Below are 18,264 nucleotides of genomic sequence, written 5' to 3'. Positions count from 1 at the left end.
AGTCCAGAGTTTTAGTACTGAAATTGATTTCAAAAGTCAACAGCAGCGTTGAAGAAACTGAAATCGTACTCGGAATAATCGGATTCGAATATACTACACACCATTCCGAAGTACACTTTTTCTGGTTTCCTAATTTACATGAAATGAACGCCAAATAGAATCTTTTAAGAAAGTCACCGTTGCTTTCTTCTCCGACATCAATTATTTGTTTCAACGAATTCATAACTGTCTTATATGGCACACAGAGCCACTGAAAAATAAATATTTTATTTATGACTGCCTGTGTTTCAGCTTTTCTTAACGTTTTTATTTCAGCTACACATTTAGGAGCGAAAGCTTCATCGTCAGGGTTTCACAGTCTCAATTGAGGTTTTCCGTCATTATGTGGTCAAGCAATCACACGTGAGGGACGTACTGTTGTTATATAAATGGAAAAACGTATGACTGTCATTAAAACTTTGACGTACTTCAGCTTGTCGCCACGAACCACTAGTGAAGCAAATTGCAGATTATCTCGAACCGCAGGTATTTTACAGCGCTATAGAATTTTATTTAAGTGGTCATACGTTTTTACAGGCTGTATAACAACGTAACCTGCCTGCTTCACCATGCCAAGACGAAATCTGTGAATCTGCAAAACTCTAATGATCGAGCATTCATTCTGTACTATGTATCGGAAATAAAAATTTAAGAAAATTAAATACTGTCAGTCGACGATCTTTCACTCATAAGCGTTACTTTTTTTTCTTCGTCAGTCTTCTAACTGAACTGACGATTCCTACCATAGATTCTTGTCCTGTGCCAACATCTGCATCTCAGAGTATCACTTGCTCATAATGTCCTCAATTACTTGTTCTATGTATATTCCAATCTCTGCCTCCTCCTATAGTTTTTACACTCCACAGCTCCTTCAAGTACCATGGAAGTACATCCTTCTATAAAATTACATTTCAAAAGCTTCGATTCTCTCCCTTTCTGTTTTTCCCACAATCCAGGCGTCAAATCCATACATGACTGCGGCGAACGTACATTTTTAAACAAAATTCCTCCAATTAAGGTGGATGTTTGATACTAAAAGATTTGTTTTTCTCATGAATTCATAAAATCTATGTCATCTTTTTTGAGCTAGTTATCTCACTAACGGTAGCGATATCGAAGGGACGTTAAATTCTGTTATTTCATTCTACGATACTGACGATTTGTTCATCAACATGTAAGAGTGTAAAAGGAGTTTGAGCAAAAAATGTTCAAATGTGTGTGAAATCTTATGGGACTTAACTGCTAAGGTCATCAGTCCCTAAGCTTACACACTACTTAACCTAAATTATCCTAAGAACAAACACACACACTCATGCCCGAGGGAGGACGCTAACATCCTCCGGGATCAGCCTCACAGCCCATGACTGCAGCGCCTTAGACCGGGAGTTTGATCACTCAAGTATTTTCATTCTGATGGTTCACTGGAGATTATAGTTGCGAGAAGACGGGAAGAAACTTTGTATCTAACACAATATGATGTGCATTTCCTTCGTGAATTTTAGAGCTTTTTAAATACAGTTTGTCGTTGTTGTGGTTCTCAGATCGAAGACTGGTTTGTTGCAGCTGTCCTGGCTAGTACATCCAATGCAAGTCTGTTCATCTCTGCATAGCGACCACAACCTACATCCGTTTGAAACTGCTTACTGTGTTCGAATCTAGGTCTACCTCAGTTTTTTCCCTCTCCTCCCCACTTCCCTCCATTACCAAACTGACGATTCCTAGGTACCACAGAACGTTACTCATCGACCGATTCCTTCTTTCAGTCAAGTTGTGCCATAAATTTCTTTTTCCCCAATTCAATTCAGTACCTCTTATCAGTTGCTCGATTTAACCATCTAATCTCCCACACTCTTCCGAAGCACAGTATATCAAAAACTTCTGTTTTCCTGTTGTCTGATGTGTATATAGTCCAAATTTACTTCGGTACAAGGCAACTCACCAAACAAATCCCTTCAGAAAATACTTGCTAACGTTTAAAAAAATTTTCTATATTAATTTATATTGAGAGTGTAAAAAAACTACGTATACCGAGTTTTAGGGCGTTTATAAGAGATAAAAAGAAACACTTTTTTATATGAAAAAAATGTCATAGGTGCGCCGTTTCCCCGCGAAGGCTCCATCAACGTTGTGAGACTGGAGGTGTTCAAAGACGGTGTTCGAACTGCCGAGTGATGAATATTGTTTTAGCCACATTACTGAAAATGTCGTCCGTCTACATTAATCCACAACTGGCATCTGCGACCTAATTGCTGTCTGACGCGCTTAAAACAATCAGGTGTTTAACGAATAATGGCTGCAGCTCCAATCAAACGGGTAATCAGCTCTTCTTGAGCGTTTAGTCATCCTCGTATATAATCGATACTGAATCAGAGGATATTTACATGAAACAGTTCTTCTAAGACTTTTTAATGGTATCCAATTACCACTTCAAAAAACCGTAAAAGAGCTCGGTACAATCTTGGATGAGCATCTAAACTGGTAAGGACAAACTGTTCGGGCAAGCAGATAATCTCTCTCGTGATTACATCCAATCCAAAAATTTAGAATAATATTTCCAGCTCAAACTAGACAAAAACTAGTCAAGTCTTTAGTTCAGCAAAATATTTGCTACTGGACTGTTGTTCAGTACTTCACAAATCGTGTAAGCTCCAGACAACTGGAGCTAGCTACGAACGCTTGCCTAAGATATGTGTGCAACTTCGATTGTTTGATCATATCAGTCTTTGGTATCCGTAGTTACGTTGGAAGCAACCGGAAAGGTGGCGTGATTTTTTCACGCTCTCTTTACTTCATCGGTTTCTTAGTCACTGTTGTCTCCAGTTCCTCTCTTCGAATATCACACACCCGTCATCATTTCATAGCTGCAATACCAGATCGGATACTCCGAGCATCCTGGCTGTACCTTCATATTATCCTAAATCTTTCTCCATATCCGTCTCCAGTTCAGCCACATGACTGTGGATCAAAGTACCCTGTATCTTACCCAAAACTGTTCTGCATTTAATAGGAGATCAAAAATTATCTTTTATCAACGGCATAGCTTCCCTCTAGGCATATACGAGCTTTATTCTTTCTGTCCTATAGAGAACCAGTACCTCTGTCACATTGTAAACTGTCAACTCTTTTCTCATCCCTATCTGTTTCTGTTTTCTTCCTTCCAACTCATTTGCTAATCTTACCCTATAATTTCTCACTCCTCCTCCGATTAATCATTCTTTTCTCCATTTTTATTCCTCGTGTACCGTTCTCGCACCCTTCTGTTACATATCATTGCTCACATTCGACAAGAACGCAGAGAGGATTATTTAATAATAATAACAGTTAAAGTTCTTAAAATCACCATATTCATTACTATAACTATTGTTATTATTATTATTATTATTATTGGTTTATTGCTCATGTAAGGCACAAATTGTAAAGTTGACTCACTAAAGATATCTATCCGGTTATACATACGAGAGGCATGAAGACACTAATTTTGCTACGTGAAATAAAGGCATAAATAAATAAATTCTACGAGAAATTTTTATCTATGAAACAAAATTTGTCTCTTTCACACCTAATCGTTACACAGGCATTTGACTAACAGTCATGGTTGTGCACCGTGCGGTTTGTTGCAGAGTAAAGAAAAATTCTTCAGTGTGGCACAAATTTCGCGAGACTAAGGTAGGTCCACAGTGTGCCGAAACAAAATCAGTTTAGAATAAGTGCATTATTTTTAAACATCGCCACACATGTGGAATACCGATGATACAAAACATTGCCTACCAACATAGAGCACTGGTGAACTAACAGGATTTTAGTGTTTCGGTCATCAACCAGAAGGTTGATTTGCTTCACGTTCCTTTCCTGTCGTTTAACTGCTCTCCTTTTCGTTTCAGCGTAGCCACTGCATTCTAAATCATCAAATATTTGCTTTATGTACTCCAATGAAGGCCTGTCTCTGCGGTTCTTTCATTCCCTTTCAACTTCAGTTTCTAACAGCGACTTATGTCACAACATGTACGCAACTACTCTGTCTCTTCAGTTCTTTACATTTTTGTATTACGTAATTTTCTCGTTGACTCATTGCAGGACAACTTCATTTCCTACACGATCATCCCCTCTAATATTCAACAATTTTCTGCAACACCACACTTCGAACGCTCCCAATCGTTTAATGGCGTGTTTCAGATGTTCTGCTGAATTTTTGTTTCAGTTTTATGCACAATATTTCAACGACCGACGCAGCCGTCCTCCTCAGTTGCTACGTGTATTGCTGTTAAGTGTACTCGCCGCCTGGATTCCAACCGGAAGCACACTGTTAATCAATCGTGCCAAGAAAACCTTAGACATCACGTTCCTAATCGTTGCATTTCTGAAAATCCTAAATCTTCTTGTTTCCCACGTATACAGAATTGTGCTTCAAACACAGTTTTTCGAAACTAAAACATAATTTAGGTGCACTAGCCAAGCGGCAAAATTAAAAAGTTTTCGCATGACCCGGTACAGTACCCCATACCGCCGTGTCACGCAAAACACATGTGGATAAATCAAAATAATAATAAGGTCCGGTCACGCTAAAGGACGTCTAGTAGAGAAAAATTTTGTAGACATCCATAGGTCGGAGATGCACCGTTGTGAAGCTAGAGGCACGAAACGACAGCTCTTTCCATTCGCGTCCTGACCGAGGGAAAAATGTATATATGCCTCAGCATGTGCTTTTAAAAAATCTAAACGTCGTATGGCATTGTTGCCTGGAATGTCCCAAGGGATGGGTTCAGCCGCCTGTAGGAAAGGGAGTTCTTCCTCCGCGCACATTGGTCCCTTTCTTTGCAGAAATTCCTGGCCAGTTTTGAAGTAAAAGGACTTGTCTCTGAAGCAGGAATCACATTGCCCATCAGTCAGTTACATCTGCACATGCCCAGGGGAGCTTTCAACTGAAACGGCAAACTGTATCTAAAATAGCTCGGAAACAGATTTAAGCTTAGCAGTGTCCTCAAATGGATCAGAAAACTATCCTTGTAATTCTTTCAAGGCCACAATGATCTCTTCAGACTTCACATTTTTTAATCTCAGTGAGCTTACGGAACTAGATTGAGTTTGTCAGAATTTATCTCTTCCACAACTCGTTTTTCTTTTTAAATGCATTCCTACCAAATCAGAAAGAAGTTGTTTCTCACCTTGCAATGTCTTATAATGAACAATGTGCAGAGAAACCAACTTAAAATGCGAGGCATGCAATCCATTCCGGATGTTCTGATTTTCGTTCCTGCACTCCTTTTTTCCCTCACACATTCAACAAAACAGATTTTTAATCGAAAAATCGCTTTAGGCATGTCCCTTGACTTAACCAATGTACTTTGTAGTAATGTATAAAGTCTTCATACTCTTCGTTAAATTCCATCGAAAACTGTTGCAACTGACAGTGAAATAATGCTTGCGACTTACGTAATTTTGTCATTCGTACTACCAATTTCATCACGTGCTCCATGCCTGCAAATTTAACACAAAGAGCTTCTTCACGCACAGAACAATGACTCCCGTCTGCGATCGTTGTAATTTTTTGCTATTTCACTGTCAACTAACTCTTTAGTTTCTCTTTGTGGTAATGTAATATCGTTTCATAGCAAATATGCAGTTCTTGTCGATTATGTGACTGCATAGTAGATACTGAGAATTTTTGTCCCTCTCTTCTGTCATTTCGATTGAGATTGAAAGGCTTGTAAGGATAGATCATTAGATTGCCTCTTTTTGTGCAAACGCCGGCCGCTGTGGCCGAGCGGTTCTAGGCACTTCAGTCCGGAACCACGCTGCTGCTACGGTCGCAGGTTCGAATCCTGCCCCGGGCAAACGGCAACTGCGCCTGTGAATAAACGTCATACCACGAACAAATAGCGAAGAGTAAACAGCGATGACATCACGACTGTGATGAACAGAAGAGTGTTGTGCCAACTGAAAAACGCCACATCGCAATAGTAAATGACATATGGAGCTGTACCGTGTAGTTCCGAGAAGGCCGAACGAGGCCAAGACGGGTCGAGCCCCCGCCAGCACTCAGCCGGCACACCCAGCTCGCGTGCTGTTTGGCAAGCCATAGCCGGCACTATTGTACGAATTGTAACGGAGTTGATCACACTAGCCACGCCACGCCGATCAACGATGTGCGGACACTACAGGGTCGCGTCTTCAATGCGTGCCAGCAGGTACAACAACAACCGCGTATACTTCAAAGGGTACATCATGCCTTACGCTGGAGGGCAGAGGGGTGCATTTTCATGAATGGACGCCACGTTGAACACCTCTTGTAAACACGTGTTTATGAAAGTATGCATTTTCGGACCCATGTTTATTAGACTTACCTCAGATAGTATGCATGTTTACTGATCTTACTTTTTTTGTTTCGATGAGTACTACCACCTCTCAAAGTATTCGACACTTTCTTTGGACATCCTCTACAAGCACATTTGTGTCATGGCATATATTACTTAGTATGATTATTTAATATTTCTTTGTTATTACGTGTTGTTATGACTTTTTTCCGTGTTAACTAAGTCTCTTTATATCAATATAACCAAATTTTTGAAGAAATTTGCGCTACTACTTTCTAGCCTATCATTTGGCAACCTGATGACGTGTACTTTGGTAAATGTAATTAAGGACATCAATGAGATGGTTTAAACATAAAACTCACGTAAAGTATACACTAAAATAAATTAATTTTTCTGTATGGGCTTAAATTTCATTACATGACCTAACACCCAGCAAAGAAACCGCATCCCACGTCAGAGTAATGTACGTATAACTGTAAAGTACCTGATGATGGCAGCATGCTGCGGAAACGCGTCATGCTAATAAATATTGGTAAAATGTGACTAAAGTGACTGTAACAGAATAAATCTATTTCATAAATTTATAATACAGTCGTTGGCCCCAACAAATTCCATACAGCACGGGTACGTTTGTCATCATCATTATTAACGGCACCACTTGTTAGCAACGCCGGCCAGAGTGGCCGTGCGGTTCTAGGCGCTACAGTCTGGAGCCGAGCGACCGCTACGGTCGCAGGTTCGAATCCTGCCTCGGGCATGGATGTGTGTGATGTCCTTAGGTTAGTTAGGTTTAAGTAGTTCTAAGTTCTAGGCGACTGATGACCTCAGAAGTTAAGTCGCATAGTGCACAGAGCCATTTGAACCATTTGTTAGCAAACAATATGATTACAGTTCGTGTGCAGGCTCTCACACGTCACAGCCCCTTGCCATGGAGCTGACCATAAATTGTCCAAACCGAGGGAGGTGGTGCAGTGGTGAGACAATGCACTCGTATTCGGGAGGAAGGCCGGTCAAATCCCCATCCAGCTCCCCAGATTTACGTTTTCCTTGATTTCCGAAAATCCGCTGATGGCGCTTGCAGCGCAAGTACCTTTGAAAGGGCACGTGTTACTTCCTTCCCTATCATTTCCCCGTCCGAGCCTGCACTACGCCTCTAATGACCTCGTCGTCGACGGGACGTGAAACCCTAGTCTTTCCTGCTTCCAGTGACAAAATGTGCCGCTTCACAGCACAATAGCATAAACGAACACAACTTGTGCGGTGTTGCGGTGCGACTGTGTGTGCATCACGTGGCGAATTAATCAGGCACGAGCCACCTTCCAGCAGTGCGGTCTAATTAAAGGACGATTAATGAACCAGCTGAAGGGAGTCGTGTGATGAAAGGCGGCCATTGTTCGTGGCATGCGGCTTCAGTTTCCGGCTTTTCGCCGTCGCACGCACGTTCCTGCCCTCTCGCCGCTACCGACGGCTTCCATTAAAGAAATTTATTCCTCTCTTTGACGCGTCTAGTAAGCGCGCAAAATTGCATTGTATACTGATCGCGTTTATCTAACTAAGTAGGTGTCATGCTTCAAAATGCAGATGTGACGATTGAGTTTCTTAGTTGGAACCGCTTATAAGATACACTGATGAGACAATACATTATGACTCCTACCTACAGCGAAACTGAATGGCCCCTAGTACCGCTGAGAGCACAGTACACATCAGCGAAGTATATAAGCGCAGCAGAGATGAACGGGGAATTATTCTAGCAACGATACAGGTCACAAATAGAGAAAGCCACTGACATAAACGTCTTTGAAAATGAACAGATGCTTATGAGCCAGCGGCTGGGAACGAATGTCACGCGGTCGTAATCGTGCTGTAGCGGTTTGGAATGCATGACAGGGAACTCGCGTTGATGGCTTGGAGACCAAATTTGGATGGTCTGACGCGAATGAAGTATATCTGGAATGCTATTGGGCACCACCGGCCCGTAATTTATGAAAATTATATGACCTGCGCATATACGTCTTGTGCCACATAGCCCCGAAAAACTATCAAGGACTTGTCAGATCCACGTGATGAGGAATCGTTCTGTATTGCGTTCCAGAGGTCGACCAATATGCTATTAAGCAGGTCATAATATTTCGGCTCATCAGTATATACCAAGCAGTGCAACTGTAAGGCAAGGTACAAGGTCACAGCACAGAGGTAGCGAACGATACGGAATAAAGCTCTTCAGAACCTATACTCTGTTTATCTGAAGTTTAACACGGTATTGTATTATATTGAACTGGGGTCCTAGAAACGACGGAGAGGCTTTGTCCTCGCCGTAGCCTGCATTGGTACACAACCCGACAATAGGCCACAGCAGTCCACTCACCCCACGTACGGCGTTTCCGATACGCTCTTTCTCATTCGCCGGAGCATAACAACCTTCCTTTTGTCAGAGTCGCTTAACTCACTGGATATCCCTACTTGTGGCCAGTGTTTTGGTTCATTAGTGTATGTTAATGAAGGTCTGTCCAATAGATATGGTCGCTAAGCACTGCGAATCGCCCCTTTTCAATTATCTTGTAAGTCTGGAATCGGACATCTTCCTCTCTCATGTTTACCTTTGATACTCAACCATAGCAACACAAACACTACCTGACGCTTCACAAGCAGTCAGAAACGGTGGAACAAACTTTTCGTCATGGTGAATAGGAATAAGTTTAATTGCGTAAGCTCCTGCGGCCAGAGCCAGAAGAAGGCCGCTGCAACCGTGGCCGAAACGTTGGTTTGTCTCCGGCGGCAGTTGTTTTATACATTATGACGCGGTATCATATCCAGAAAACGTTTATTGCGAGGAACAAATTTAGCAAATTAAGATACGAAACCACTGTGTAGAAGTGCCTCATTCAAATTTTTTGAACCAAAATAGGAGCTGAAAGCCAGTGGAGCATGACAGCATTTCTCGCAGCATCAGTAGACTATTTCCTGTATCCACAGCAACTTTCCTATACTAACTCTGAGCTTAGACGCAAGCAAGACAGTGTCGTAGATGTCCTGCTGTATGCGTTCAGACAACCTTGGCATATTTTGAACAAGATATTGCCAGTAGTTCTTTTCAATTTTTTATACGATGAAGTGTCTCACAGTATGACTTCGTACAAGATTCCTTTACAACTAAAGAAAGATCAGATTAGGTGGACTCGTAGACAAGAGAAAGGGATCTTCTCTTTGTAACCACCTTCCACTGCATGCGACATTACGACATTCACGTCCACCGTGCCGAATGTGAGAAGGGGCCTAATCATTTTGAAGCTATATTCTTGAGATGCAACCTTCTCAGAGAGTTTGACCTTCATAGATGTAGCATATCTTTCGAAACTCAGGTGGAAGACGATGATGTTGTTGAGTAGTCATCAGTCATAAGACTGGTTTGATGCATTTCTCCACGTTACTCTATCTTGTTTAATTATTTTTGTATCTGTCTAATTACAACACCAAACCTCTATTTTAACCCGTTTCATTTATTTAATCCTACGCCTCTCTCAAAAAAAATTTAACCCCCTACCTTACACTTCCATCCGTTACCAAGTTAACAGCGTTATCATGCTCGGGATCTGTCATATGGGCCTATCCTTACTTTTAGTCAAGTTATATCTTAATTTTTTTTCCTCATTAGCTATCCAAACTACTAATCTAACCTCCAGTGCTCATCCGCAGCTCTACATTACAAAAGTCTCTATTCTCTTCTTGACGGTATTGTTTATAGTCCACGTTTCATTTCCGCATAAGGCCATACTCCAAATAAATGATTTCAGATCAGACTCCGTAACATTCAAATTTATGTTCGATGTCAAAATATTTATTTTTTCAGGAAATATTTCCTCGTTACTAATAGCCTACATTTTATATCTTCTGTACTTCTGCTTCTTTATTTTACTGTACGTATATTACCGGCCGGAGTGGCCGTGCGGTTCTAGGCGCTACAGTCTGGAGCCGAGCGACCGCTACGGTCGCAGGTTCGAATGTGTGATGTCCTTAGGTTAGTTAGGTTTAATTAGTTCTAAGTTCTAGGCGACTGATGGCCTCAGAAGTTAAGTCGCATAGTGCTCAGAGCCATTTGTACGTACATTGAAACTCGTCAATTATTTAGAGCTATCGTTTCCTGTACTGATTAACTGACTTAACTCCACACTCCATTCTCTTTATTTTACTTTCATTCAAGTTCATTTTTAACGTATTTTCAAGACACTATCCATTCCGGTAAATTGTTCTTCCAAGTCCACTGCTACCCCTGATAAAATTACAATGTCATCAGCAACGTAGTTTACTCCTTGTTCAGTATGTGGCTTGGATAACTTGGTGATAGGTTACAAACCTATAAACCTGTATCGGTCTCCACGCAGTTAATGCCTCCCTGTCGTGACCGACTTTTACTACTGCAGTCTCGCTTTTGTACGAGTTGTAGGTAGCCTTTCGCTCCCTGGATTTTATTTCTGGTAACCTCAGAACTCTAAAGACTGTTTTCAATTACCAACGCCAAAAGTATTTTGTAATTATGTAATATGGGCCTTTTAAATTAAAAGGTATGGAAATAGAAGATTTCAGCTTATTGAGTAATCGTTTTCCATGCTCGACGTCATGTTCGTTACATCTTCTTCTTGATAAATAAGAATTTTTTGGAACATTTGGAACATCGTCCATTTTTCTTGATAGTTTATTACAACAGCAGCATAGGAGGTAGAGTACGTAGATATAAAACTGAAATTCGGCAATACTTACTGCATCGGTAATCAATTAAAATGTCGCAGCTTCTGAGGTCAGGACGCCAGAAATTTCAGAGGTAAGGTTTCATTAGGTGGACCTTACTCATTAGGATGTTTAAGAACCTGTGACTGTTTATTCAATATATATATACAGAAAACTGCAAGCAGTCACTTTTTTGAAATGCTCGTTTGTTCTTTAAACCGTTTTTCAAATATTTTCAAACTCATCTTCAGATGGTGTACAGAACGTTAGATAACTGTTTTATTCCCAGCATTACGCTATGAAATAGTCCTGTAATATAATTTACTGTGAACCATCTGAAGATGAGCCTGAATAGGTTCTAAAACCGATCTGTGGAATAAATAAAAATTTCAAAAATGTGACTGGTTGCAGTTTCCTCTATTTATATAAAATTTCTTTAATTTCATTTCCCCCTATCACCTTTTCAGGGATTTTTAGGTTATTACCGATTGTCTGATGTTCTTAAGGTCTATGTTTGAAAGATTTAATGTCATACTAATTTTGTGAGCACCAGTATTCTTATTAGTTCGGTAGTGTCCCATTATGGAAATAAGAATGTTTGTATTTGTATTGTCAGCGTGCGTATATCATTTAGTGACAAATGATGACCATTAAAGTAAATCAAGAAAAGTAGTGGGTCAAGAACGACCCTTGAAATATTCTGCACTGAACTTTCCTTTCTACTGAGAAATTGCTGTTGCCCATGAAACAGTGATACCTCTTCGTTTCATGTTATTTGGATACCAACCCAATCAGTCGTGACGCATTTCCTTGATGGAATACAGTCAGAATTTTTCCAGTAATTCATTGAGGCTCACGTAAACAAAAGCTTTCTCAAAATATCTGGAAATCCGCACTAAATAATACATTTCACGACAGTCAGACTGGGAAAAACGTTTTATATAAAATTACGATGGATCCAATTCTCAGCAATAGTCTCAAATACAGGTCGATAATTTTAAAAACTACCATGAGGGAACGGATCGACATCTGGACGCTTTACCCGCTTTTGTCGGTTGATACCGCTACAACCTGTTTCCATGTAACAAAGTAACCAAATATTCGAACATGTTCTGATTTTGGCGAAACTCTTTGGTCCATTTTTTAAAATGTTACACATAATTTTGATTTTATTCTTTGGTCCGCTAATTTCCAACGGGTAAGGCATACTTTAAACCTTGCTAACTGTGAAACTTCGTATTTTCTAATACTTCTCGCAGTCGAATTTTTCTATTAGAGCCCTGCGTTAAGAAGTGTCGTCTTTCTGGGCATGCTATTCTAACAATTGTCGCTTTATCTGTTGTGTCGCAGTTCCTCATGTAACGGAGGATGCTGCAGAGGGAGGTTTCGCTGTAGTAAGGAACTTTATTTGCATTTGGGGCGGGAACATCAGTATTTATGTTTGTGGTGCTTTCCCTCAATCGCTTCAGGCCAAAGATGGGACGTTTCCTTTGAAAATGACACGACCGATTTCCTTCCCTAAAGCTCCCCATTCCGGCTCTTTAATGGGCTCTGAGCACTATGGGACTTAACATCGATGGTCATCAGTCCCCTAGAACTTACAATTACTTAAACCTAACTAACCTAAGGACAGCACACAACACCCAGCCATCACGAGGCAGAGAAAATCCCTGACCCCGCCGGGAATCGAACCCGGGAACCCGGGCGTGGGAAGCGAGAACGCTACCGCACGACCACGAGATGCGGGCTCCCCATTCCGAACCAGTTTTCCATCTCCAACGATCTTGTCATTAATGAGGCGTTAATCCCTCATCTTCCTTACTTTTATTACGAACTATGCTGCAGTGGATATGTAGTATCTCAAAACCTCACCAAATAGCTTTGGTGGGCCATACGCCTTAAACAGAGGACCTTTTACTGGTAATAGAACGCTCTTACAGACAAAACAGACGAGACTTAAGTCAAAATTTTAGTTAAAAATACTAAATATTTACGATGAGCACATCTTAATATCGTGGTTGTTGAGGAATGATATATTGAACTTTGGGCGTGAAATGTTGCTAAAATATTTGTTAAACTGGAGGTGTGGAAGATTGTTCGATATGACTGCAGAGTTCTGAGGTGAATTTTTCGGAATTTGTCATGTTCTTATCTGATTGTGAGGATTTTGTTTAACTGAAAAGCCTCCAAATATAAGGGGTGACCAAAAAATTTCTGTTCGAAGGCCGTCCAATTTACAATCGGTATGCTAATCAGGCAAAATCGCTATGGGCGTTGAGGCAATCATCCTATCGAAGCACCAGGTTGAAGTTATCCGTTTGGTTAAAGATCGTGTCCCGCTGTGTGAAGAAGTCCATAACTGCTTGCTGCACATCTTCGTCCGATAGGAGTCGTCTACTCTTGAAGGCCTTTTTTAAGGGATCGAAGGCGTGATAATCGCATGTGGAGAGATCAGCCTCATAGGGCGGGTGCTCGAGTGTTTCCTGCTTGAGTGGGCGTAACTTCTGCGTTACGACACTTGTGATGTGGGCGTCTTTTGTCGAGTCGCGACCAGCACGGAACTTGGCGCATCTCTCCATAACAGTGATTTTCGACACTCATGCTGCCCCATATACGTCGTTCATTTTCCGATAGATGCTTAGCTGTGTTTGTCCTTCGGCAGCCAAGATTATTATTAGGTAATAACGTGGCCATAGCTCAGATTGCCGCATTTACCGCACACACTTTGTAAAGACACGAATGCCACTCTAATCCATTGTTTACATGTCGGTGCTTAGATACATTCCTCGTAGTCGCGCTGTGTTGCATACACGCTGTAGAAACCGAAACTTCTGCTACTTCTGATAGCAACTTATAACTCATTTCTTCATTTCTTAACACAAACTGTACTCAACAGCACTTACTCGTATACTGACTATCACTGCTACTAATAATAGCAGTGACATACAAGGCATGTGGACACAGCCGCCGTCAGTCATAAAACATTACGACAATGTAATAAATGTTAGGTTTTATTACAAAATATTTTAAACAACTTACAGTGACTAATGATCTCTACAAAATCATTTGTGCCTGATAGGACGCACAGCATAAGACATAAATACATCTTTCACAATTAGTTTCGTAAAATATAATCTTTCAGTATCAAATGTTACACGTTGAGTATTTTTAACAATTAATTTCCAATATGTATATTCCCATTAGAATTAAATACATATTTTATTTGCCAATAATCTTGACAGTTCAATTAATTAGTTCTAATTAAGCTCTACAAAACACACTATCCCATCTTATACTATAAACTAGTGATTAACTCATGGTTACTTCGTGAACAATAAAGCTTGAACAAAATTTTTCTACAGTATTTTATATACTGTATCAAGTGTCATTAAAATAATTAGTCTACGTTGAAAAATAAGACGTCGTCAAATACATGAGACATATAATAAAATTACAGTGTACTGTGTTGTTCACTAAGCACATGTATCGTATACTCTGGCCTCTTATTTTACAGTAAGTACCGCGTCCTTCCTTACCCGTCGCTTATGTGTTGTTTGAAGAGGTGAAGAACATTGGTTGCAGCACCCACTCACCGTATCCAATTCGTAGTTAGTTGCCGTCTTGATCTTCAGTGTACAGCGTCTCTTACCAGTTTTGAGTTTGCATTTGAGATTTCTGAGACCATTAAAGACTATGAATTGTCTGAGCTCACCAACATGGATATGAGTTTAACAATGAGCTGAGAGGCAATGAGAGACGCTCGTAGTATTTACGATCATGTGTTAGACATACACCACGTAACCGTCACTGCGCTTTATCGATGTCACGGAGACCTCGTCCTGAACATGCTGGCGGTAGAAATCTTCTTTTGAGAACACCGAATTTTCAGGATGTCATGACAGAATGGTTTAGTATTAAATCTTTAATCAGTACTCGTGACGTATCACATGCCATTTAACCGTTCTGGGGACATTACAGGAGTTCGAACAACAAGTGTGACACCTTCATAATGTGCATCTGCTTCTAAATGACTTCTCTGCAATTCACACTCAAATCCTTGGCAGAGGGTCCTTCGAATCACCTTCAGACTCTTTTTCTACCGTTCCACTCCTTGGGAAAATGAACTCTTAAATCATTCTATACGAGCTCTCATTTCTTTTATTCTATTAGGATGTTCATTTCTCCTTATGTAGAATGGCGACAATAAAATATTTTAGCATACAGTGGATCAAGTTCGTGATGGAAGTTTCGTGAGAAGATACCGCCGAAACGAAAAATGCCTTCGTTAATGACTGCCATCCCAACTCGCTTATCAGTCCGCTACACACTATCTCCCGTTTCGCGATAATACAAAACGAGTGCCCTTCTTTGAACTTTTTGGATGTTCTCCGTCAGTCCTATCTGGTAAGTATCCCATACAGCACAGTCTAGCAGGAACAAACAAGCGTAGCGTAGGCAGTCTCTTTGGTAGAACTGTTGCATCTTCTGTCAATAAAACGTTGTCCTTGGTTTACCTTCCTCATAACATTATCTATGTGATCCTTCCACCTTAAGTTGTTCGTAATTGTAGTTCCTGGGTACTCAGTCGAATTGACAGCCTCTAAATTGGTATGATTTATCGTGTAATCGAAATTTAATGGGTTTCTTTGTGTTCTCATGTGGATGACCTCACACTTTTTCTTGCTGAGAAAAAATTGCCACTTTTCGCACCATTAAGATATCGTGTCTCAGTCATTTTGCAATTGATCTTGATCTTGTGATGATTTTACTAGGTGGTAAATGACAGCATGATCCGCAAACAATTGAGAGGGTTACTCATATTATCTCCTAAATTGTTTATGTAGGTTAGGAACAGCAGAGAGCCTATAAAATTCCCTTGGGGCATGCCGAACATCACTTCTGTTTTACTCGATGATTTTCCGTCGATTGTTATATACTGTGGCCTTTTCGAGAGGAAATCACGGATACAGTTGCAAGCAAGTACTACAACTAAATTTCGCCTCTTCGTATGGAATTTGTGCTGCTATTAAGGCTTACAAGAGAAGGATAAACCCAAAAGAGCACCGATTTGTTCATCTTTCGCACGACTGTACTATATACTTACAGTCACATGCAACAAATTCTGCTCTAGCACGATGCGCTTCTCGAGCATTTCGAGGAATGCAGGTTCAAAGTGTTACGAGACTGTTGAACATAATACCAGAGCACCAGTCGTTGAGCACTTGCGTTCAGATAACTAGCTGAGACGACAGATTAGGTATCGCACCGTATTGCGTTCGGGTCATGTCACTTTCGTTTGATGATTTTCTACCAGACACTTGTATCAGTAAAACTACCTTATCAGGAAAGAAACAATATCAATAATGATGGCGTCACATTCGTGGCGAAGTGCGAAAAAATGAACATTTTTTAGCGTTACATTCATACTTGTACTGAAGTCGCACTGCTCGAATAATGTACGCTATATGTGTATTGCCTTTGAAGCGTCAATAGAAAGCAGAGGTGTGACATATTTGTGAAATGGGCCGAAGTTTGCTGATATCCTACCCTCTGTGTTGCATATCACTTCACTTCAATACCAGAAGAAACGATCTTACGAGCGTTTAATGGGATATTCGAGGGAAAAAATGACGTGATTCTAATGCAAAACGGGCAGACGTTTAGTGTGCCACCTTCCGGTTACACTTATGCTATTTATAGCAATGTTCACATAACAAAAGTCGTTTCGAAATTCATAACTCGCAACCTCGTGTCGTCAATGTTCAAATAATCTCACCGAAAACTACGATAATACTCACAGCAGTCGTCACAATAAAAAATATGCTGAGAAAAAAGTCTTCGCCTTAGTAAATAATAGTCCTACTTAGTCCGTTTTGCCAATCCCATCGCAACTCGCACCAGTCTGGACCTCTTCATCAGCTGTTGGCTCGGACCACACCAGCATGGAAGCTCTTCAACCGGCCAGCAGTTGCTGTAAGTTGCTGCGGTCGCAGATACACTAAGTTTGCGGCACACTCAAGTCAGCAGAGTTGTTACTGCCAAAATGTTACTTGCTCTTTGTGCAGTCCTAGAGATAACATTCGAAGAGTTGAAGTTTTATGATTATTACTATTGCCCATTATATCTGTGAAGCACTAAAGGAACGCTATTTCATAATCATGATACAGAAACGTCTATAAAGATCTTTAAAATTTAGCATTGAGTCCCCTGTTTGTATGTAAACGGCAGTCTGGTGATTACTTTCGTTAATAACCATTTCTAACTCCTCAAGAAGCTCAATCTTCTTTTCCTTCCTTTCAGTGCGAACTATTTTTAAGTCTTCCTCAATCCCCTTTAATGCGTGTCCAGTTGTGTATATGTGATCAGCTGTTGTTGACTTGCATCTGAGTCGCATCTGCAGAGTCGAAAGAACGCCCCAGCTGCAGGAGCTGTTTCTGGTACTACCCAGGATTTAGTTTAGTCTTTGATCTCACGTGCTTATGAGAAGATGTGAATAGTGTCTGTTCAAATTCAAATGGCTCTGAGCACTATGGGACTTAACTTCTGAGGTCATCAGTCCCCTAGAACTTAGAACTACCTAAACCTAACTAACCTAAGGACATCACACACTTCCATGCCCGAGGCAGGACTCGAACCTGCGATCGTAGCGGTCGCGCCATACCAGACTCTAGCCCCAAGAACCGCTCGGCCACCCCGGCCAGCGAATAGTGTTTGTGTATTTCACTGTGTCGAATAGCGTGGACTAAATTATCCTACGTGTCTGTATATTTTTTGAGCCGTAGTGTCCTCTAAGCTGATTTTCTAGTGTAGTGGTAACCAGAATCAGTCTAGCAGCAGTACTTGGACTGTATCTAGTAGCTTTATATGTTGAGTGTTATATTCCTCGTAGTATAGACGAACATAATTCAGAGATGGAGAGGGAGTGTGTCTGTTTTGTACGGATGCAAGGAGGATTGGCCACTGTCCAGAAACTGCTGGAAGCTGTGTTGGCTTCGGGCTGCCGCCCCGGGCTGTGGTGGCGTTGAAGCACCTAAAACGAATGCTTTGCAACCTCTACTGCAAGTAGCGTCGCTTGGGATCCCTGATGTAGCAGTGCCTTTCGATTCGCTCGTCCTGGTCAGTAGACACTTGCCAGATGGTAAATGGCGTAAACGAGCGGGGTCGCGATTCTCTGGGCGGAAGGCGAAAGTAG

The sequence above is a fragment of the Schistocerca piceifrons genome, chromosome X, assembly GCF_021461385.2.
Source record: "Schistocerca piceifrons isolate TAMUIC-IGC-003096 chromosome X, iqSchPice1.1, whole genome shotgun sequence".
NCBI classification, from domain to species: domain Eukaryota; kingdom Metazoa; phylum Arthropoda; class Insecta; order Orthoptera; family Acrididae; genus Schistocerca; species Schistocerca piceifrons.
Note: the sequence above shows the minus strand (reverse complement) of the source record.